At 39.1% G+C, this 23542-nt stretch overlaps 1 long non-coding RNA gene across 1 annotated transcript in view; it reads right to left on the bottom strand.

Annotated features, from left to right (window-relative positions):
• Positions 1 to 6082: 6082 nt before the first annotated feature.
• The window catches only part of LOC309622900, a 282712-nt gene continuing 265252 nt past the window's right edge, over positions 6083 to 23542 (bottom strand). Inside the window, exon 2 of the long non-coding RNA XR_014241204.1 lies at positions 6083 to 7347. This is a non-coding gene — a long non-coding RNA (uncharacterized lncRNA). The remainder of the gene's footprint in view (positions 7348 to 23542) is intronic.

Raw genomic sequence — 23542 nt, 5'->3', positions numbered from 1 at the left:
TTACAAAACAGAAGTAGAGTCACAGATGTAGAAAACAAACATGGTTATCAGGGGATAAGGGTGGGGAGGGATAAATTGGGAGATTGGGATTGACAAATATACACTACTATATATAAAATAGATAACTAATAAGTACCTACTGTGTAGCACAGGGGACTCTACTCAATACTCTGTAATGGCCTATATGGTAAAAGAATCTAAAAAAAGAGTAGAGATATGTATATGTAAAACTGATTCACTTTGCTGTACACCTGAAACTAACACTGTAAATCAACTATACTTCAATAAAAATTTTAAAAAAAAAAAGCTAAAAACACTCAGTTCTACTGTTCCTCTTAAGAAAAAAAAAAAAAAGTGACACAAGCTCTCTGGCAGTGTGATGGCTGAAACTCCTGGTGTGTATACAATTATTCTTCTAGAATCCCTCACTGATAGGCAAACACAGCAATAGTCATTTTAGAATGTCAAAGCAGGGATAAAAGATGTTGGGTGGGAAGGGGAAACTGTTGAGACTTCAGGTAAGTTCTGCCCAGACTTGGAATCACTGTAGTATCCCTGCATGACTGGGGGAAGGACGAGGCCCTGGTTGCCTAGACAGCAAAGGTGAATTATAAAGAAGTAGAGAAATGAAGAAGAGGGGTAGGCATAGTAAAATGAAGAGAACTCTGGAGTTGTGGGTAACAGGTCTGGGTCTGAGTCCCAGTTCTTCCCCAGCCTCCTTTAGGTCACTGAGTTGAGTTGTCTCATTTACATAAGAGAACTAAACAGTATTGTCTCTCTGTGAGTTCTCCTGGGGATCAGATGCACATGAATAGGAAATTGCTTAACAAACTGTAAAGTACTAAGAAGATACAAATGGGAGGCCCAGGGTCATTCTGGTCCACAGATGTTTTAAGTTTGACCTGAAAGAGTGGTCCTTCACAGAAAAAAAACAAAAAAGATGATGATGATAGTGATAAGGAATGAGAATGATTTTAGGCAGGGAAAGCTCTCCTCCGTTTACCATTGGCTCCACCAAACCTGGACTCTTTATATTTTTGCTACGTGACTCTCCTTTGCTCTCTACTAAATACTAATCATGCTTTATGATCGAGATGGTATACAATGAACTTTACTAGTGTCACCAGTTACCTCAACCTTCTATAAGATGTAATGGAGAGGAAGGCCTACAGTATAGGGTGAGGAGGTGGAGATTTGGGTAAGAGCATCTCCCAGCCACACTTTCAACTCAGAGGACGAAGAGCATGATTTTATGAGACCTTGCCTGATATTCCAGATCAGCTGCCACTCTCCTAGCTCTTCAATTGATGCTATTGAGATTGGGAAGGAAGGTAGGGACAGGACCGTGCCATTGACAAATCCCTTTTTCACAGGTAGTTTCACCACCCAGGAATTTATCAACTAACAGTTGCTACACCAGCTAGGGTAACAAGAAAAAACAAATGCACAGTGGAGGAGGAAAGATATGAGAGGAAAATGCATTTTGGCATCAAAAAGGACCTATCGTGAAGCAGCAGTAAGAATTTAAAAGCCAATCTCTGAAAGGCCTCAGACAGGGGCCTCTGGGGTGTTCTGGCAGGCTGGTGAAGAGGACAGATTTAGGAATTGCAATTCACATAGCAACTGGCCATTCATCCTGAAAATAAATCTACTCTGGTCATTCTTTATCCAGCAGTTATCTTTGATTGCTAAATGAATCTGCCGCACCTCGTGTTTGTTCCCCAATTCTTTGATGTCTGGTGTCAACCAGGCATTTAATAACTGTCAACTAAGATACTGTATTTGAAAGAATATATTTAGTGAAAGATTAAATTAGGCACCGTAGCCAGACCACCTACTGCACAGGAAAGTATTCCGTGCTAGAAAATAACATTACCGGCCTAAGGATAAAAAAAGAATTTCAAATGAGAGACTTAGGATTTTCCACCCCAAGATGCAAGATGTGAGTTTTTATTCTCAAACTAGGATATGTGTGGCCTGGCCTACTTTCAAATGCCCTCCTGGTCCATCCCTTGCCTATCAGGCCTTTGAGGCTCATTTCTGCCCAGAAGTTTTCCCTGATTATCCCCATCACACTCATCATTCTCTGTATCCCAACTCCTCAAGTTAAAACATTCAGGCCAAAAGTACAGAAATAACATTGAACTTACAGTCAGAACACCAGAGCTTGAATAATAATTCCCTTCCTCTCTGCCATGTGACCAGGTCTTTACTGGACTTCAGATTCCCCATCAGTAGAATGCGGTGTTATGTAAGCATATGTGCTATTAGAGCTTTAACATGTTAAACATGTCCTTGTCATAGTTGTCCCATTGTTTTCAGTATGTGTGCTTTGTTAACCTTGATTGGCCCCTTAGAGGACTATCACAAGGAGTAGACTTAACATAAAGAAATACTATAGCAGGGCTTCCCTGGTGGCGCAGTGGTTGAGAATCTGCCTGCCAATGCAGAGGACGCGGGTTCGAGCCCTGGTCTGGGAAGATCCCACATGCCACGGAGCAACTAGGCCCGTGAGCCACACCTACTGAGCCTGCGCGTCTGGAGCCCGTGCTCCGCAACAGGAGAGGCAGCGATAGTAAGAGGCCCGCGCACCGCGATGAAGAGTGGCCCCCACTTGCCGCAACTAGAGAAAGCCCTCGCACAGCAACGAAGACCCAACACAGCCAAAAATAAATTTAAAAAAAAAAATCCCTTTAAAAAAAATAAAAAAAGAAATACTATAGCAAACATGTTGTATCTGTTCAAGTCCACAGGATATGAAGACAGATGCCAGTCAGGCAGGGAAAAATGCAAACTGGGGAGTGGTGGCTGTTATGGATTAAATAAGAACAGCTCTAGTGACAGGTCTGAACTCTGCTCCATGGCAAATGCTATTTATAGTTGTGCCCTCTTCGCACTCCCAGCCTGAACTCATCAGCCCTCACCCAAAAAGCTGTTATACAAACCCAGAAAGTCAGGGAGCTAAGGGTGAACCCCCAGTAGGGTAAGTCATCTTCTCTCTGTAGGTCCCATGACACTTTAAGACAACTGTCTGTCATCAAATTGGGCCTAGTGAAAACATAAACATCAAGAGCTACTCAAAAAATCTGCAGGCTATTCACATTCAGACAGCCACACCTTTGCTAGTAGTAAATGGCTTTCAATGTAATCTGATTCTCTCCTTGAAGAAAATACAGCATTCTCAGAAACGTGGTTGCTATGCAATTGAAAAAACTTTCGTATTTGTTTTCTTTTCTTTTCTTTTTATTTTTGGTTCATCCATGCTTCTTTTTCACTGATTATATTAAAAAGAGTCATTGAGAGTTCTTAGATATCAAATGCAGTACAAATACTTTATACAGAAAAAAAAAATTCATACAGCAGTATCTTATTTAATCCTCCTCACCAACCCTTTTTCAGATGAGAAAATGGAAACTTAGAGAATGAAGTACCAGGTTCTTTTAAGAATTAATCATCGATAAAGTCAACATGAGCCCATTTCTCTGTGATTCCATCAGGAGAGTTTTTGCAACATGAGTTATTTTGTCCCTGACATTGCTCTTTCCTCTACTAGGAACAGATCTTCTACCAACAAGGAGAGATCAAGCAGAGTGGCTGTGGCCTATCTCTGGGCTTTTCCATTCAGCATCTTAAGGCACCTCTAGATTATTTATAACCTCCAATTTAATCTGTCATATTTCTTGGTCCTCCTCTCACCGTGGAAACCAGCTAGAAACATCTTGAGCCCTAGTGATTAATCTGACTTGTGCTCACTTCCTCAGCCTGGTGTCCATCTATTTTATTCGACCCGTTTCTTAGTAGCCCCCCCGCCCCCCCGCCCCCCACCTCGCTGCATCTAGAGAAAGTCCGCGCACAGCAAAGAAGACCCAACGCAGACAAAAATAAATAAAATTAAAAAAAAAAAAGTAAGTCAGATCAGGTGACGCTTTCTTAAACATATGAATGGCTTCTCATTGCATGTAGAATAAAATCCAAGCCCCTACTATTGTTCTCAAGGCCTTAAGATCTGGCCTCTGCCCAACCTCAAGAGGTTAGACTTGATTTTCTAACCACTCCTTCCTCTTGCTCACAAAGTATGAGTTATACAGGCCTAGTCTCAGATCCTCAAAAATGCCAAGCTTTTCTTACCTCAGCACCTTTGTGTTTATCCTCTTCTCTCTGATCTTCTTATACCCTTCAGGTCTAAGTTCAAATAGCACTATCAGAGGTTTCACCCACTTTCCAACATAAAGTAGTCATCTTCCCCAATCTTTGGTAACCCCTAATGAACCATCATGCCCTGTTTCCACGCACTTATATAGTCCCCTTGCACAATGAGTCTGGGCTTTCCCATGTGACTTGATTTGGCCAATGGGACATCAAAAAACATGACAACCACATATGCTTAGGGAACACTTGCACAATGGGCTTTGTGCTTTTACTATCCTGCTGCCACTCTATAAAGAAGCTTGAGAAGGAGTACAGAATGATGACAAAGTGAAGAGATCCTGCAGGATGACAGGTGATCTTGGATGCTCCAGCCCCAACTGACCTCCCAGCTCAGGTGCATAAAGTAACTCTGGTATAGCACCTGAAAGAGGAAAGCCACACAGTTGAGTCCAGTCAACTCACAGATTAAGGAGGATTAATAAATTATTGTTGTTTTAAGGCAGCACATATTGGGTGGTTTATATACTGCAACTGGTAATTGAAACAGTTCCTCTTTCTTTCAGTGAACTTTATAGCATTCACCACCACCTGAAATAATCAGACATTTTGTCCACCTGATACAGTCCATCTCCTGCACTGTAAACTCCATGAGAGCAGACATTTTGCTAGAATGTTACAATTGTATGTATTTTCAGTGCCTATGACAACACCTAGCACCTAGTAGACACTCAAAAAAATGTATCTGGTGAATGAGTAACAAGCTCCAAGACTCTTAAGAGAAAAAATAGGAAAAATGTATAAAAGGTGAGGTAGAGCAAATTCAAAGATCGTTTACGTCAATCTTTCTTGTTATTGGTGAGAAAGTGGTAGCCCACGGGGAAAAAGGACATACATTGTGTAAAGCAAGGCCTATACAATAAGAAAGAATCTGCAAAGTAGACCAGTCATAGAGTAAGAGTCCCAAATCCAAGAATACAAAAGGCTCAGAAAGTACTCAAAGATAAGTGTTATCTGCAAATAAAAGATTTCAGACTGGAAGCATCTGGATTTGGAGCTGTCTTCCTAAACTCTGTCTGGAGTAGAGCTCTATGGTGCTTGGGAAGGTGGTCTTGGGCATATGCCTGCTCTTTTGGTGCCAATTCTGAGCTGTCATAATTCCACATTGGGGCTCTAATTGCCTGGTGGTGACCTAGACCCTCGCAGATGCCTGATCTCCCAACTCCTACTACAGGACTTTCCATGCCAATATCCTGCCCCTGAGCTGTGAGGTTTGTTTTTTCTTCCAAACTGTAATATTGTCAAGTTTTACTCTGTGACCCTGACCCAAGTACCTCCATGGACCAGCTCACCAGTCTCTATTCATTGTCTACAATATGTCAAGCCCTCTGCTGAATGATTTCCATGCATTATTTCATTTAAAGTTCATAGCATCTCTTAGAGGTAAATACCATTCTTGTCCCCACTGTACTGGTGAATAAGCTGTGCATCAGAGAACTTAGGTAACATGTCCAAGGTTAACAGCTAAAATAAGTGAAGAAGTCCTGCTTCAAACGTCTATCTGCATATCTGCAAATCTTACCATCTAATGCCTTCTCTCTGTAATGACTCAACACTCATGGGCCTACATGTGCCAACCTCAGGCCAGTTCTCAACCCTGGATGGCTTTCATAGCAAATCTCATTGGAAGGTGCCTCATTCCTTTGCGTTCAAATAAACTGTCAGGCTTAAGTCGAGAATCAGTGAATGTTTACTTGATATGTCAGACTGCCCAAGTGGCTCAGGAGTAGTTTATGCCTTAACTTCCCCCAAAGTACCAAACTTTGCATCGTTCGAGTCTGCTGGCAGCTGGGTGAGGAATATATTTGGGGAGCGAGGAACTATAAGAACTTGGCTGCATGAAAGATAACTTCCCCCATATCTGCATCTTGGCATATTCTGCCCTGTGTAAATATTTAGTTGTGTTTAGACATGGGAAATAGTCATTTTATTTAGAACCTTAAGCTTCAGGAACTCCAAAGAGCATTTACTTCAGGGTTTTTAGTAATATAGCCTCTCCTATCCATCGTTTCATGCAAATGCAGTATATAAAAGATCAGAATCACGTTTCTCTGATTTAAGGAGGTATATGTTCATGTGGTGGCTGCATTGGTAGAAATGAGGAGAAGTTAGTGATACTTGGCTCCTTGGCTTTGTGCTTTGGCCACACAACCTGAAGCTGGAGAAAGTCACCTACTCAAGGTCACACAGTTTTCCAGATAATAGTTTAGTTACCTGTGAGTGTTGGTACCTAACACTTTTGAGGCTAAAATGCACAACTTAATTCAGTGTGTGCACCTCTTCTTTACCTGGGTAGTAAGCAGTGCTTTTTCTTTTCCTACCTCAGCTGACTCTGAGTATGGAATTGCTTCTCCCTATTTTCCAGGCCCACCTCCCTGGATTCCCTCGTGGTATACACTATTTGCTGCCTAAAGACTGGGTTGCCTAGCAACCAAGCTCTTCAGGCTTCCTAATAGACAAAGCCTTTTCCTTCCAGTCCAACTGCTGTACTAATGCTCATTGTTGACAAGGGAACAGCTCCCTTCTGAGCATACTCTGTAATCTGGAGGCAGATTTTGGGACTTGGTGTCAGGAGCTATGGACATGTCTCATAAACAGGGAAGAGAAACAGAAATTTGAGGACCAACTCACTGTATTGAATAGACTGTTTCATGCATTGATAGATGACGATGCAGGCATTTCAACTTGGTCACTCACCAGAAATTGTATTACAGAAGGCATTTTGTTGCGGTGATATCTGAATTCAGAGAACAATTCACATCGTCATCTTCTTGTCTCTTTTCACAAAGAAACCATCTAATATTGCAAAGTATACAACCACACCATTTGAAACTATTTCATGCCTATCAACTAAGCTGTCAGATTGAAGTTCCACTGAACTAGAAAACCTTGAATCCACAGAGCACTTTCAAATCCATCTCACTGGATCCTAACATTGGGCCATCATCAAGGTAGGCAGCACATGGAACGGCATTCCCAATTAATGGAAGATGAGGTGACTCACCCAAAAGTAGACAGGGAAAAGGAGAAAAAGCTGCTTCTTCAAAACCAGATCTTTAGAGTCCTCTGGCTCTAGGCACTTGTTCAACTCTGGGACAGATGAATCTTCATGTGGAAAATGATTTGATAGTTCTGGCTCGCCTGCAGAGAAAGGAGGACAGAGGGTCATTTTCTAAATTACTAAATAAGCTTGGAGAAATTTAACAACGTATTCTGGGTTACTCAGCAAAGCTGTGACCCTCTTACCTTTCTGAATCAAGGCAATTAGCCATTAAACACTACACTGCTTATGTCTCCGTGGCTTTATTAGGAGACGGCTTGTGGATGCATTTAGAAACATATGCAAGCAAATAACTTTAAATATAGATGAATGGCAAAATGCAATTACTATACCCTACTATTGAATGTAGCAGGATTTCATAATCTTTTTTTTGTTTTCCTAGGACAAAGCAAGATAATAAACTTAATAAGAATAGGCATTGTGTCTCTTTTTCTTGCCTTGTGTCTTCTCTATGTCTGCAAAGAGCCTGGCATAGAGAATTCATATCATAAATATTAATAGACTAAAGAATTAAAAGAAAGAAAAAAATGAGGAATCACTGTATTACCCAATATAGCAAAAATAACTTATATTCCAGTACCTACCCATATCGTCCAGTTAGACTAAATAACACCACCTTAGATTCAAAATCAGGAAGAACTTTCTGGCACTTTCTGGCACTTTACTATTGCTAAAATCTTGGAATGTTTTCCAGAGTAAAACTAAAAGATCTTCCCTGTGAAACAAGACTAGCTACCCAACTGTAAGGCCAGAGCCCCATGTAATTTAGATTGGGAACAGGAGGAAAATTCAGTCAAACCAGAAATACCTTTCTAGCTCTCAGTATTTTAATTCTTCTTCTTCCATTCAGTATTATTCCATCCTTCAACACCATGATCATCAAAGATCTTGCTTAGCTAGGTCTATAATGTATTCTTTTTAGGGCAAGTTCATCATAGCATACAGCATAGTAATCAAGAGCATAACGTTTGGACACAGATTGGCCTAGGTAAAAGGCCTTTCCTCCTAGTGGTTGTTTAGACCCTTGGGCCTCTCTGAACCAGTTTCCTTATAAGCAAAATAGGAATTATCATAGCACTTATGTCAGAATGCAGTCATAGACATTTAATAAGACAATGCTTACTAGAGCTTTTAGCTCAGATCTGACATACAGGGCTCAATAAAGTTAGTCATTAATTTAAATAATCATAGTGAATAACAGTAATTTAAATAAGTTTAGCTTTATATCTAATTTTTTTTTTTTTTGAGGAGCCCATATTCTTTGGACAAGGTCCCAAGATGTCCCAAACTTTTCAACCAACTCATGGAAAGAGTTCCTAGTGCATTTCCAAGAAACATGTGTTCAAACAGCCTTTAAGAAAATTTAATACCTTTCTAGGTCCAGGGAGGAAATTCTAGAGAAGCAGCATTCTAGACCTTTTCCATGAAGGACTGTGCTGTTGATATCCCACTATCTCCTTTTACTTCCCACCTTCACCACTCAGAAAGAGGAATTATTCAGTACACACTGTTCCTGCCCCTTCCTCTGCTGGATGGGAACACACCATGTTTTTCCATCACATGCTAGATTTTTCTGACACCATCTGTTCTCCTAAGCCCACAGCACACAGTTTGCCTTGCTGTCACAACTCTATCTGAAAATGTAGAGAAGAAATGTGATGAATGATTCTAAGGAATGTTGTTTACCTACCAACCATTCACTGCTGAATGGTAGGGATGGGGCTGGATAACAGTACAGGGCCTTACAGTGCTGGGATTCTATGAATAGCCCTACCTAATATGTCACAGAGTTTGAATGGTAGAGACAAGGTCTGATTCCAAAGATTTTTCACTCAATAAAGACATGCTGCTACGAATCCTATCTCAACTCTGATTTACTGAGTTCTTAGTTTCCACTAGGCACTATGATAATCACCTTCCACACATAACACAATCCTCACAATACAAGTAAGACACTGTTACCATCCACACATGTAATTGAGAAACTAGAGGCTTGGGCTGATGAGTCGCTTTTCTCCTTGTCACACAGCTAGCAAATGGCAGAGTTGGAATGTGAACCCAAGCTGTCTGTCTCCAGACTCTCTGTCCTTGCATACAATGCCTCCAACAAGAAAAGTAAACAAAGAATCAGTTGGCTTGCATTGTCCAGTCCTACCTTTAGGAAGATTTTTTTCCCCTGGAGTTACAGTTCTATTTTGCTGTATTCCTTCCTTCCCTAAACTGGAAGGAAGTTCATTAAGGGCAGAGATTATGAACTACTTACATTTACACTTACACACACACACACACACACACACCCCTCACACCACCTTTGATCATTCATAGTAGGTGCTCAGTAAATATCAGTGATGGATGGGTCCTCATATGTGATCAATCACCTATTACTAGGATGATCAAATAATGTATCATCCAAATCAGGACACGTTTGAGAGGGAAAGGGGTCCTACTAAAAATTATTCTAGGAAAATAGTTATAAATTAAGATCATCCTGGACAAACTGGACCACACGGTTATCCTAGTTATAACCTGTGTTCTACGATAGCTGTTCAACGTTATGAGTTTCCTCTGAGATAAAGCTAACAGACAACCTTTGAAACAGTTAAATTGGAACACCAAAAAAATGGAGCCATCTATCCCAAATACAAACCCAGAAACAGAGACTATCAAAAAGACAACCTGGATGTCACCCTGATTCTGTTTTCCCTTTTATAAATGTGTTTGTGATTTTTTTTTTTTCTCACTCCTCAGCAGATGCTACGTGATTTGTGCTCTGGCTAATGTCACTCACGTCAACAACGTTGCCAACTGCAATGAGGTGTTACTGACACCAGGAAAGATGATGAGCAAGGAGAATGGCAGCTGGCTGCATTTCCTTCTTGTAGCATTTTAATGAATCAAGGAGCATCCTGATAGAGCACATCTGTATATGCTAGAAGCAAAGCCGAATGGTCTCATCCCCAACTCTGAGATCTGAGAACCCCGAAGTGGGCTCCACCCTCATGCCAGGGCTGGATGGGTCCTGAATAGAGGATGAGGACTGGGGAATATAAGAAACAGCTACAGGGCTATGGAAAAACTGCAGAGATGTGGTAAAGAAACGTGAATTCTCTCTCACTCTGCACTACCCATTAGCTTTGTGACTTAGGCAAACTATTTGTCTTAATTGAGACTATTAATAATAAGCAAATACTAAAGCTACCTTAAGCAAAGACAATAAAACAAGTAGTTTATTTCAAGGATCCACAGGCATTTCATAGAAGTCAAAGGCAGGAACACAAAATCTCAGAAGTACTGGATAAGGAAGCTACAACAGCACTGCATGCTTAGGAAGAGAGCTTATTTCCTCTTTCATTATTGCTTCCTTCTGTGAATCTGCTTCTTTCTCATCCCTGTCAATTACTTTTTTGCCATCTAGTTTGCCTGGTGGAATAACCCAAGTTTTATGGTATAGGTCTAACCACAAGGAACGACTGATTCTCAATTCTTATTTCTATGTCCAATTCCCAGCCAAAGATCTGATTGGCATACCTAGTGTCAGGTGTCTTCCCCAGGCCCAAAAAGCATGAATAGAGTATACATCAATTTTAGATAACATGCCTGAGGCCCACTTCCATGGCCCAACAGAAGGTGGATCCATTTCTGTTGCAGGGGGACTGTTTGTGAGCTGACACAACATTTTCAAAGGTATTCCATTAGCTTGTGTAACTTCACTCCCTCAACGGTAAAATCTGACTTTTCTTTCCTCAGGAGGTTATAAGTCTTAAATGATACCATATATAGGGGAAAAAATGTGAAATTCAAATGGCTTTATATCTGTCAGCTACTAGCTTTAACCTTAAGTCACCCCATGAGTCAGATGAAAAGCAGTCATATTTAAGCTTATATCCTCTAGATTCCCAAGTAGTCCTCCTTCCACAGATACCTGGAGGTCAATGTCATTGCCAGAAAAAAGAAAAAAGCTTTCCTACTGTGAATGTTGTGGGCTTAGAGTTCACTGACATGCCAGAACATTCTCCCCTCTCTAGGTTTGTAATTAATTCCCTCATTTGTATTATGTAAATGGTACCTACTATAATTTAATATCCATAATTGTTATCATTAATAAACTCAGTTGTTATTTCTCTAACTGAGCTCTGAGATGCTTAATTAGTAGAACTGTAAACAGGACATAAGGGGTGCAGAAAGCATGAATATTTAGTGATACCGACAGATTTTGTTCATGACCTGACACAATTATTAATATTACTATTAATTTTGCCAGGGCAGGTTATCAACATCAGTACCAAGTATGAAGCAAAGAAAATGCCTTTACCCAGAACTTAATTGTCCAAGGAATACTACTAAAAAAGGAAAGGATACACATCTCACTCAAGCCCTGAGAAAATAATCAATCAATCAACAGATTCCCTACTAAGGCCTCTGATGGGTAAAGATTCAACAATGTCAGGGGTTAGAAAAGGGGTAGAATGTAAAATAATAATGTGTGTTTTATTGATAGACCCCTCCACATGTCTGATCTGAACACTCCTTCCTCCCCAACCCTCCATAAAAATGACTTTGTGAAAAGAGCACCAGGTTCTAAATCTGATTCTATAATTTACTGGCCTGAAATTCCTCACCATTAAATGGGGTATAATTCAAATATCTGATCTGCCTAGCTGAAACTAGCAGAGATGAAATACTTTGTCAAGGAGCAGCAGAGGAGAGTTGAAATTCAAGGTTTCAGGCATGCCTTACCCAAGAAAGCCTGAAGTGATATATGCCCTGGGTAAACATGAGCTACCTTGCATAGAACCATTGAGAAACTAGGCAGATCCATCCTGTGAAGCCCTCTGCAAGCTGAGGAGGCTCTCAGCTCTAAGAGAAAGAGGGCACAGTACAGATTACTAAGTGGTGGTACCACCTGAGAGGGTAAAACTTATGGAGATGAGGAAGGGAAAGTGATAGAGAGGAACTAGAAAAAGAGGAGGCAATGGGAGAAAAAAAAATGGGATAACGTTGACTAGGCTGTTTAAAGAAAAGATCAACTTGAGGAGTGGCTGTTCTTTATACTGTCAGAGGTGCACATGTACAAACACAGAGACATAGAAACACGTAGTTATGTATTTTCTCCACACACAGACACCATATATGTATACAATCTCCTCGTATTCCTCAATACGTACAACTCCTGTGTCCATGCACACACATAAATACACTCCCTCAAATCACACCACACACACACACACACACACACACACACTCACTTTCCAGACTTCATATATCCACAAGAGTAGCAACAGAACCTCAGCAAAGCTATCTGAAACAGGTGCAGAAATGGGGCACACAAACACTCTAAAGACAGTCATAGTGTCACAGGCTGTCTGACCAACAGTCTATCAGAAAAACAGTAAGACCTAACCAAATGCCAACAGAAAGGTCAGCATGACTGGCTCCTGCTTCCTCAAGCAGCTGGTAATTTTTCTGTACTTCTGTAAATAGAATTGGAGAGGGAAGAAATTCAGGTTAATGGCTGAGTACTATCATTAGCCAGATCGGTGCCCATTTTGGAAAGGATATTTTAGTGACATGTTTACCAAAGGGTCTAATTCAAATACTAACTAAAATAGAAAGTTATAAAAATTTAAATCACTCTCCATCTTGATCCATCTCCTCAAATGCACAGAGGAATCAAGTATGACACAAACATACAAACACATACTTGAACATCTGTAATTATCAAATATATCACTCTTAATGTCCATATCCAGCTTTGAGTTATTAAATAAGTTTTTAATTGTATATCTGAAGGTGATACTGCATAAAGGAAAGGACCATTGATTTCCCTTGACAGCTGCCATTTATTAAGAACTAACTGTGTGGACACTGCTCCAACATCTTCACATTATCTCATTTAATCCTGACAAGAACTCTATGGAGTAGGTACTATTATTATCTCCATATTATGGATGATGAAACTGAGACACAGATAAATTATGCTGAGGAAATATTCATAATATTATAAATATTATACTGAGGAAAAGGCAGAGCTTGAATTTGAACTCCGGTGGCCTAACCCTAGAGTGTTATGCTAAAATGAGGATATTTCATCCACATGCCAACTACCAACCAGCAGTAACCGTCTGTAATGTTATATGGAGAAATGTTTTTGACTGTATTTGGGCTTGACAAGAAGGAATGCTACAGTCAATGGAGGAGGTGTACCACTGGTAGAAAGGTGAGTGGAGACATGCATAGTGAGTATTTGCGACACTGACCTGGGATCCAGAGGCTGAGCGACCACCAACCACGTGTGCATACTTGCCCAAATATGACAGGTGAAAAGTGAAGGAATCAAAGACAAGGTCACGGGCTTAACAATGTTGTTATGGGTTTGAGCACACTTGAGGGCCTCTTAGTACAATGCTGGATGGCGAGAACAGCTTAATATCCTAAGAGCTTAGATCATTACCCTCTAGTTTAAAACATGATTTCACAATTACAATCTTTGTTTTTTAAACTCCACCCATCCCCACGTCTATTACTAAAAATTACAGAATTCAATCAGTAATAAAACTCCTCTGTGTGCTTACAATACAGTGTGGACTGAAATGCATGTCTAAAAGTTATATGACAGTTAAAGAAAGTGACTTTCCATCCTCAAAAAATTCCATGGAGAAGAAAAAGAAAAGAACAGTTGAAATCTAAACACTTAAACAATGTTCAAAAGGTCTGGCAGTTCGATCAGTCCAAAAATGTAGTAATGTGCTCACCTTCCTAACAAAATACGATGCTTACTACTGAACATTGATATGGGTAAGGAGAGTATTCTGTGTTATTTTAATCTTTACAATGACTTCCAAAAGCCCTGTTAGAACACTTATCCAAAGTCACCCAGCCATTCTGATCAGATCCAGGACTATTACCCCAAACAGCTAAAACCTGCTTATTTTTTCTATGGCCTCGAGATTGTCATTTGTGGGATGGGATGAACAAAGCATGTCTCAATTTCTCTTATAACCAAGGATCTATAGGCTGGTGACTGGTAGGGAGGAGGGCTGTGGATTGTGACTGTGGAATGGCTTGGTACTCAGCCTGGCTTCATTTGAATCACACTCTCAAGTGACAGAATTAACCAGCCACGGAGATTGAGTTCACTGAACAGGAAAAATGAGGCTGCCAAGAAAAAAGCTAATGCAATCTAAGGCTATGTTAAATAGAACAACAGCCATTTATTTATTCCCTGCCCTCCTTCAGGAAAGATTTAAGCGGGCAATAAACAATAGTGTCCAGAAACAAGTAGATGAAAATCTCATTCCACTTTTGGTCTTCAGGCAACACATTGAAGACAGTCCTAAATTCCACAAATATACTTCACACAGGGTCTTTGGAGAAACTAGAGCTCACCTTTTTAGAGTGACCAGGATGAGGATGGGTGCAAAATCATAGCATGTGGCGAATGACTAAAGGTCAAAGAACCTAAGGATATTTATTCTAACAAAAAGACCTTGAAAACAGTTATCATGTTTTACCTAATATTTAAAAGGTCTGTCATATTGAAGAGTGCTTAGACTTTTTTCTATGGTTTTAGAGACCAGAATACAACTGATACATGGAAATTCCAAAACCTGTCCAAAAATGAAAAATGATGCATATGAAGTAGCGAGAGTTACTAATATCTGAGGTATTGAAGAAGAGGAACATTTGCAAATCTCTCGACAAATGCTTCATGTCGGGTGGCAAGAAGGGACTTTTTAAAAAGTCATGCAATTAGCCAACTCAGGATCATACACTGTCTAAGATATCTTTTCATCTTTATTCAGCACTGGTGTGAAAGGTTTGGTATGCTTCATTTGCTAGAAACAAGAAGTAACTTGGGCTAGGAAGAAGAATGAGGGTTTTCTATAAAAAGCCATAGAATTTTTTTATCAAAATTAAGTAGAAGGGAAGCATGTCACATTACTGAATGGACCAAGACTGCTGGAGTGATATATCAGTGACTTCAATCATCATAGGTTTTACTCTTTTATTTTTCCCCACATAAGAGCAAAAAAATGCCCCCTCCGTACAGACTTCTGAGCTTCTGAGCTATAGATTATATTTCATCCATTCAAGAAGATTGGACAATAGCAAATCATCCATCTCTGGTGGGAAGCATTAGCCCAGCTCCTTTGAACTGAAGGGGGCTTCAGGAGCAATCCTGGGATCCCATTCTTTTCTCTCTTTTTGAATTCAACAAAGTTATTATCCTTGCAAGAATCAGCCCACCTGATCAAGCTGTTTGTAATGCAGTTAGTGACCTCATCAACCCCACCCCAGTTGAATACATCATTATACATGGAAAGAAAAGAATGAAGCTATTTTTTTAAATCTATCTACAATTTCCAGATTTAAAAAAATCCCTCTGCATTTTCAGAAGGTTTTATGTCAGATTTCCTTTTCTTTACTTTGCTGATACAGCAATAGACACAATAGCTGTGAGAGGCAATTTTCTAGCCAACTTGCTGCAACTGAGCAACGCAGGATGAGAGATTGTATTCAAAATTCAGTATCACAGTTCTGTCTGTCTTTCCAGATGAGTAAGATCATGACTTCCATTCATAGAAGAGGACAATAACAATAACTAAAAAAGAAAAATTTTAAAACCTTTCCTATAGTAGATGAATACATTTAGAACCAAGGATCATAAATAAGACCATAAATTAAGAAGTCTAAGATTTTAAAGACCCAGAAAGATAAGGCAAATATGTGAAAAGGACGGATATGAGGCAACTGAAAGCATAGTGTTGGTATCCAGTTGGAAATACTGTGTCCTGCCTAAGCATATTGTAATTCAACAACAACATGAGTAACAACAACATTAAAAAATATGGCTTCACCAAATAATTGAATGTTCACAACTTAGAGACTCCCATTTACTCTACAAAGGTTTTTAAAGATCACCTGATCCAGGAGTTTTCAACTCTGGCACCATATTCAAAGCCCTGGACGGCATCTAAAAAATACTAATGCCTGGATCCCATACCAGACCAATTGAATGAGCACCTCTGAGGGTGGAAAACAAGCATCAGTGTGATTTTAAAATCTCACCAGGTGATTCTAATATACTGCAAGACTTGAGAAACAAGATTAGAAAACTAAGGCTGAAAGAAGTAAAGGGATTTGCTCAAGATCACATTAGCACTTGGTAGGCAGCAAGCACTGCCTTAATTATCAATGATTAATGTATGCAAATGATTACAGCAGTATTATTCATAGGCGCCAAAAGGTAGAAACAACAAAAATGTCCATCAACTGACGAATAGATAAGCAAATGTGATATACCCAAATAATAGAATATTTTGACCATAAAAAGGAATGAAGCACTGATACATACTAGAACATGGATGGACCCTGAAAACATTATGAGAAGTGAAAGAAGTCAATCACCAAAGACCACGTATTATATGACTCATGTGAAATGTCCAGAATGTAGATAGAAGGTAGTTTAGTGATTGCTTTGGGCTGGGAGGGGACAAATTCTGGGGAGAGGGGGATATCGAACTGATATGGGATTTCATTTTGAGGTGATGAAAATGTTCTAAAATTGAACATCTAAATTATATTGCATATATTTGTAAATATACTAAAACCATTGAATTGTATGCTTTAAATGTGTAAATTGCATAATATGTGAATTATATCTCAATAAAGCTATTAAAAAATAAAAGAACCATGTTCCTTTTCTTTTTTTATAGCCCAATGCCTGACACCTAATAAGTATCCAATAAATATTTTTTGGAAAGATTAAAGACAGAATAAATCCATTAGTAATAGGCCTCTATAGAATAAATCCATTAGTAATAGGCCTCTATTGTGTTCAGGTAATGGGCTACATTAAGGGATAAATGTTTTAAAGATATGAATAAAGTAACTTCCTTCCCCTTGTTTATACAATCACATAATAAATCACCTAGAACACCAGTTACTATTCTGGGTTTCATTTAACCAAATCCTTTACGTATTTAGGGGATCTTTCTGGAGTACTGTTGTCATCAATTATTACTGGCATTTTCAGCACTGCCTTGCAGCATGACCTTTGGTAGGTCTCTTTCCTTGTCCTAGCTTGTTGCCATTAGAATTCTTTAAAGCAGCCTTGAGAAGCTGACTGATGCCAAGAGCCAGGGAAGCAGAAAAGGATACAGCTGGAAATTACAACAGAGCTATAAGATGACTAAACCCAAGAAGAACTCTTTGTATACTTTGGCATTTTTGCCTCCGTAATTTTGAACTAACAAAAAAGAAAACCTTTTGACTATATTTTCAAAAGGAGCATTGCAATCTGTATCACAAGTATAGGTCATACTTTTTTCTCAGAGAGAATAAAATAGCATTTTCACTGAAGTTGCTTTGTTTTTATTTCTTACTTTTTTCTTTTTTTTTTTTTTAAGGTTTTTTTTTTTTTAAACTTTGGGTTTATTTATTTATTTACTTATTTATTTATGGCTGTGTTGGGTCTTCGTTTCTGTGCGAGGGCTTTCTCTAGTTGCGGCAAGCGGGGGCCACTCTTCATCGCCGTGCGCGGGCCTCTCATTATCGTGGCCTCTCTTGTTGCGGAGCACAGGCTCCAGACGCGCAGGCTCAGTAATTGTGGCTCACGGGCCTAGTTGCTCCGCGGCATGTGGGATCTTCCCAGACCAGGGCTCGAACCCGTGTCCCCTGCATTGGCAGGCAGATTCTCAACCACTGCGCCACCAGGGAAGCCCCACTTTTTTCTTTTAAGTCCTGTTAATCCTTAAAAGTTACAATAGAAAGGGACCTTAGAGAGTCTTCTGTCCAATTCTCTCCAAACTTTAACGTGAACTACCAGAGGATTTTGTTAAAATGCAGAATCTGATGCTGTAGGTCTGGAGAGAAGTCATCCCAGGCAATGTGGGTGCTGCTGTTTCATGGACCACACTTAGAGTAGCAAAGTTCAATCCCAACCTCTTGATGTTAAAATTTTTAAAAAATCAAGAGGTAGAGAAGAAAAAGAGACTTACTTAAGGTCACAAAGTTTTGCAGTAAAAAGATCAAGACCAGATACCAAGTCTCTAAAATACCAACTCAGAGTCCTTCCCACTACATAGATTTGATCAGAAACCCAAAACACATTCCTCCTTCATTCCCTAGTCATTACATGTTGGTCCTGAGATTATTATACTTAACAAGCAAAAATCCCCATATGAGTTTGTTCTCTGCCCCACCAAACTCTCAAGAACATGAAACATGAGAAAACAAAACAAAACCTACTTTTGGCCATCAAGGACCAACTGTTTTCCCCATCAATGGCCACTCTACCAGACTAGCATACTGTGAGCCTCTGCTCTACCTCCTGTCATCATCAGCAGGGGGTTGGAAATACAGACACAGTTTAGCTTAAGCAAACCATACTTATGGCCAATGTATTGAGAAAAAAAAAACCTTCTAAGAGAAAAACTCCCTAAAGTTTGAGTGTTCTGTGATTTCTAATCCTACCAGTATGGATTAATGAGAAAGGATTTTATAACTTAAGTACCTATAGACTCAATGGAATGCAACAGTATTTATTTGAATATGTTGCTATATGCATAGAATACTCTTGAAAGATTACACAAAGATAATAAGATTAAATTTAGTCACTATTGAATAGTTAAACAGGAGTGCAGACTTATAATCAGAAAAAAAGCAGAGGAGCCTTTTAATTGTCACACTACCTTTTTGTCTTATTTTTATTTTTGCTATATACATGTATTAGTTTAATTATTTTTTAAAACCAGGAATGTTTAAATAATGTAAATAAAATAAAGCACAGAAGACGGTACTTTCTAAAAATAGTCACAGTAATATTTTTAGTTCCACGTGTGCCTCCAGAACTTTGCAACTCCACATCAAAAGTTGTAGTCTATTTTCATTTCCCTCAAACCTGGGAAGGCTTGTGACTTTTCCAACCAATAGAGTGAAGCGATAATTTGTTTTCTGGGGGCTGGGGCTTAAAAAAAAAAATACAGCTTCCACTTGAATCCCTCTTTTTGGAATATTTGCTCTGGGAAACCAACCACCATGCTGTGAAGAGATCCACATTCACCCACACAAAAAAAATCACATGGAGAGAGGCCCATGTGGAAAGAAGTTGAGACCCCAGTCAACAGCCTTGATCAACACCATACCTGTGGGTCAACAAGCCTTAAATGAGGCCCAGACATCATGGAGGGAAGACCAGCCATCCCCGCTACACCATGTCTAAATTCCTAACTCAGAGAATCCATGAACACAATAAATGGTTATTTTATATCCTAAATTTCATAGTAATTTGTTCTGCAGCACTAAATAACTGAAACAGATTTTCATACCTGGAAGTAGGGTACTGCAATTACAAAAATATCTAAAACCAAGGGGGTGACTTTGGGACTTGGAGGTGGGCAGAAACTGACAAAACATTAAGGAGATTATTTATGAAAACTTAAAGGGTCTTAAAAAGTCCGTCAGCAAACCTTGATGGTCCTCCAGAAGATTGAAAGTGATGGGTTAAAGGAACAGGAGAAAAGTGTTACTGGGAGCTGAAAGAAAGACGACACTTGTGATGTAGTGGTGGAAAGTTTAGGAACACTATCTCCTGTGATAATACGGAATCTAGAAAATGTACTGAATGGTCTGGATAATTGAACATGAGATTTCCAGGCAGACTGTTGAAGGTGCTACCTGGTACTATAGGCTGCTACGGCAACCTACAGTAAATGTAAGAAAATAGAGGAATGCTAAAGAAGGGACTAGTGAATATAAAGTAGCTAGGACTTTCTGGATTTGAAAATAATGGTTTCTCATTCCCACCCTCTCCAGATGGTAAATGATGCTACATTAATAAATGGCTTTGTTGCACAGATCAGATCCAGGGTACTGTCAGGAAAACATGATCTAAAACCCAAAACCCAAAAGTGTGACTTCAGAACCATTTGTTAAGATCTCAAAAAAAAGAAAAAATTAAGGCGATATCTCAAATAGATAAAAGTCCATTTCAGGATCTTAAGGGTGTACCTTACAGATTCTAAGTGTAGGATTTCTAAAAATTTTAAGGGCAGTTTCCTTTTGAAGCCTAATGAGAAGCCTAAAGTAGAGAAGGGCTTATCTCAACAATATTTGTGGTTATGACTTTTGTCTGATGGAGTTAACTCCAGTAAGATCAATAGGAAATCCATAACATTTATGAGATAATTGTTTTGATGGAAACACATTCAGTCATTTCTTATGGAAATGAAAGAATGATTCAGAGGTCAGATCCAAGAGCCACAGACAACCATTCTCAAACAGTAACCCTGAGAACCAATCAAAGAACTGGCAACATACGCCTGACTGAATTTCAGAATTCCTGTGGACCAGTACTAGATTTGTGCCTCCTGTCTTCTCATTTTCAAATGAAATCATTTTTAGTAGTTATCCTAAGCCAGTTCCACCATGCTGTGCTGGGTGTATGTGGGAAAGATAACTGTCTGTATCTATCACAGGTCATTGGATCAAGAGAAACTGTACCTAAGAAGCTGTATTGAGAGGCTGCACCCAAGGAGCCTCATTCTTTCCTGCACCTGTTTCAGATGATGAGATCCTGGACCTCCAACCTGAGCCTGATACTGTAATGGAGAAGAACAAACCTGACTCCATATTGGATCTATTCCTTTAGCTCTAACCTTTGTGGCCTGTTTCCTGTGCTTAGTCACACTGGCTCTACACCTTTGTAAAAGAATGTTGCCTATAGCCTGAAATATCTCAATGCTCTGCCTCCCAGGTTTGACCTTTAAAGGTATAACACTCTTCCATTCACATAGAGATAAAAAGTTGCAGAACAGAAAATAACAATTGTTTTGTTGGAGGTTTATAGGAACATTATGACCAGACCTACATGGACAGTTGCAAGAACAAAGGATTCTGGTACAAAGAAGGTTACAACATCCAGCCACACCCTCTCCCCTTTTAGTATAAAAGAAGCCTAAATTCTAACTTGGGTAAGATCATTCTTTAGGACACTAGTCCATCATCTTCTCCAAATAAAGATGCTATTCCTTGCCCCAACACTTTGTCTCTCAATTTATTGGCCTGTCGTGTGGTGAGCAGTATGAGTTTGGACTCAGTAACAATACTACAGTGAGATGAGACTTTGGTGGGAGAGTAATGATGGAAAGGTTAGTGTATTTTGCAAGTATGTGGGAAGGATGTGAATCACTGTAGCCAGAGGGTTGACTGGTAGATGATATTTTTCAGAAATAGCAGATTCCATACGCTTTTCTACAACCTTGCTTCTCCCCATCAAATTATAGATGGAATTTCTTTTTTCCTTGGACCTTGACTCTTTTATGACTGCTTCAACCAACAAATTATACTAACAGTGATGCTATGTGACTTCTGAAACTAGATCTTTAAAAGTAACTGTTTCCACATGGCCTCTTTACTTGGAATGTTTGTTCTAGAGGAGGCAGCTACCATCCCATGCATAAGCCCAAACCAACTCATGCAGAGAAGCTCACATAGAGAGAAACTTTGACTTCCAGCCAACAGCTAGCATCAACCACCAGGACATATGAGTCAACAAATCTACAAAAGATTCCAGCTCCTAACCTTCAAGTCTTCCCTCTGAAGCCCCAGACATCAAGAAAGCAGAGACAAGCCATCTTTGACATACCATGTCTGAATTCTTGACCCACAGAACTTATAAGCATAACAGTTGGTTGTTTTGCAACACTAATTTTTGGGATAATTTGTTATGCAGTATTAGATAACCAGAACAGGTAAGAGGAGTGGCCACCTGCAACATTTTCATTTTGCTCAGTGATCAGATGGATAAAATTATTTTACAAATGTTTTCATGCCCAGTGATGTATTTGATATTTACAAAAAAGCACGACAAACGTTTGCATTTCTGAATTTACTATAGCACAGTATTACAGTAAAGATCAGTAATTTAAACCCCACAGCTTTTAAAATTGAATTCAACCACAGAAAACTAAAGCCATAGAAATTAAAGTGACTTGACCACGATCATACACAAGTAAACAAGAAAGCCAAGTTTTCTGACTACAAATTTTTTCTGACCCAAATTTTCTGACTATAAATCCAATACTTACATTAAATATTAATACTATATTCACAAATGTTCATGAAACCAGGTATAAATTAGGGAGACTGGCCACTTCAAAAGAACCATCAAGCACGCCTAGGAATTAAAATTCTCTGATTTAATAAAGTGCAAAGAAATGCTTGGTTTACTACCATGCTTCCTGAGAAGTCAACATTCAATTCCCTATGAATGATATCAGAAATGTTATAGGAAAGGTGAACATATAGCTTATATGTCACACTGAAAGGAAGGTCACTTCCACAAGGGTTTGAAGTTTTGCTTGTTTTGTTTAGTGTTATATTCTCAGTAACTAAAAGTGTCTTGCATTTTTTAGGTGCTCAGTAACTTTGTGTTACATGAATAAACCCAAGAATCCTTCAAAAATGATCTTTCCCACATTCACCGTGTTATGGACTGAATTATAAACCCCTCCAAATTCATATGGTGAAACCCTAATTCCCAATGTGATGTCGTTTGGAAATGGGGTCTTTGAGGTGGGTTAGATGAGATCATGAGGGTGGGGCTTCATGATGGAATTAGTGCTTTTATAAGAAGAGACACCAGAGAGCTTGCTCTCTTCACCATGTAAAGACACAGAAAGAAGGCAGCCGCTTGCAAGCCAGGAAGAGGGTTCTCACCAGGAGCTGAATCAGTCAGCACCTTGATCTTGGGCTTTCCAGCTTCCAGAATTGTGAGAAGTAAATTGCTGTTGTTTAAGTTTCCCAGCCTATGGTATTTTTTTTTATTAAAATATAGTTGATTTACAATGTAATATTAGTTTCAGGTGTACAGCAAAGTGATTCGGTTTTATATATATTCTTTTTCCATAATAGGTTATTATAAGATATTGAATATAGTTCCTTCTGCCATACAGTAGGTCTTTGTTGTTTATTTTATATATAGTAGTATGTATCTGTTAATCCCAAACTCCTAATTTAACCTTCCCCCCTTTCCTCTTTGGTAACCATAAGTTTGTTTCCTAGGTCTGTGAGTCTATTTCTGTTTTCTAAATAAGTTCTTTTGCATCATTTTTTAGATTCCACATATAAGTGATATCATATGATATTTGTCTTTCTCTTTCTGACTTACTTCACTTAGTATGATAATCACTAGACCCTGCCATGCTGCTGCAAATGACATTATTTCTTTCTCTTTTTATAGCTAATAATCCATTTCATATATATATACCACAC

Source organism: Balaenoptera borealis (assembly GCF_965194805.1).
Source record: "Balaenoptera borealis genome assembly, chromosome: 2".
Classification (NCBI taxonomy): domain Eukaryota; kingdom Metazoa; phylum Chordata; class Mammalia; order Artiodactyla; family Balaenopteridae; genus Balaenoptera; species Balaenoptera borealis.
This window is presented reverse-complemented; position numbering and strand designations above follow the sequence as displayed.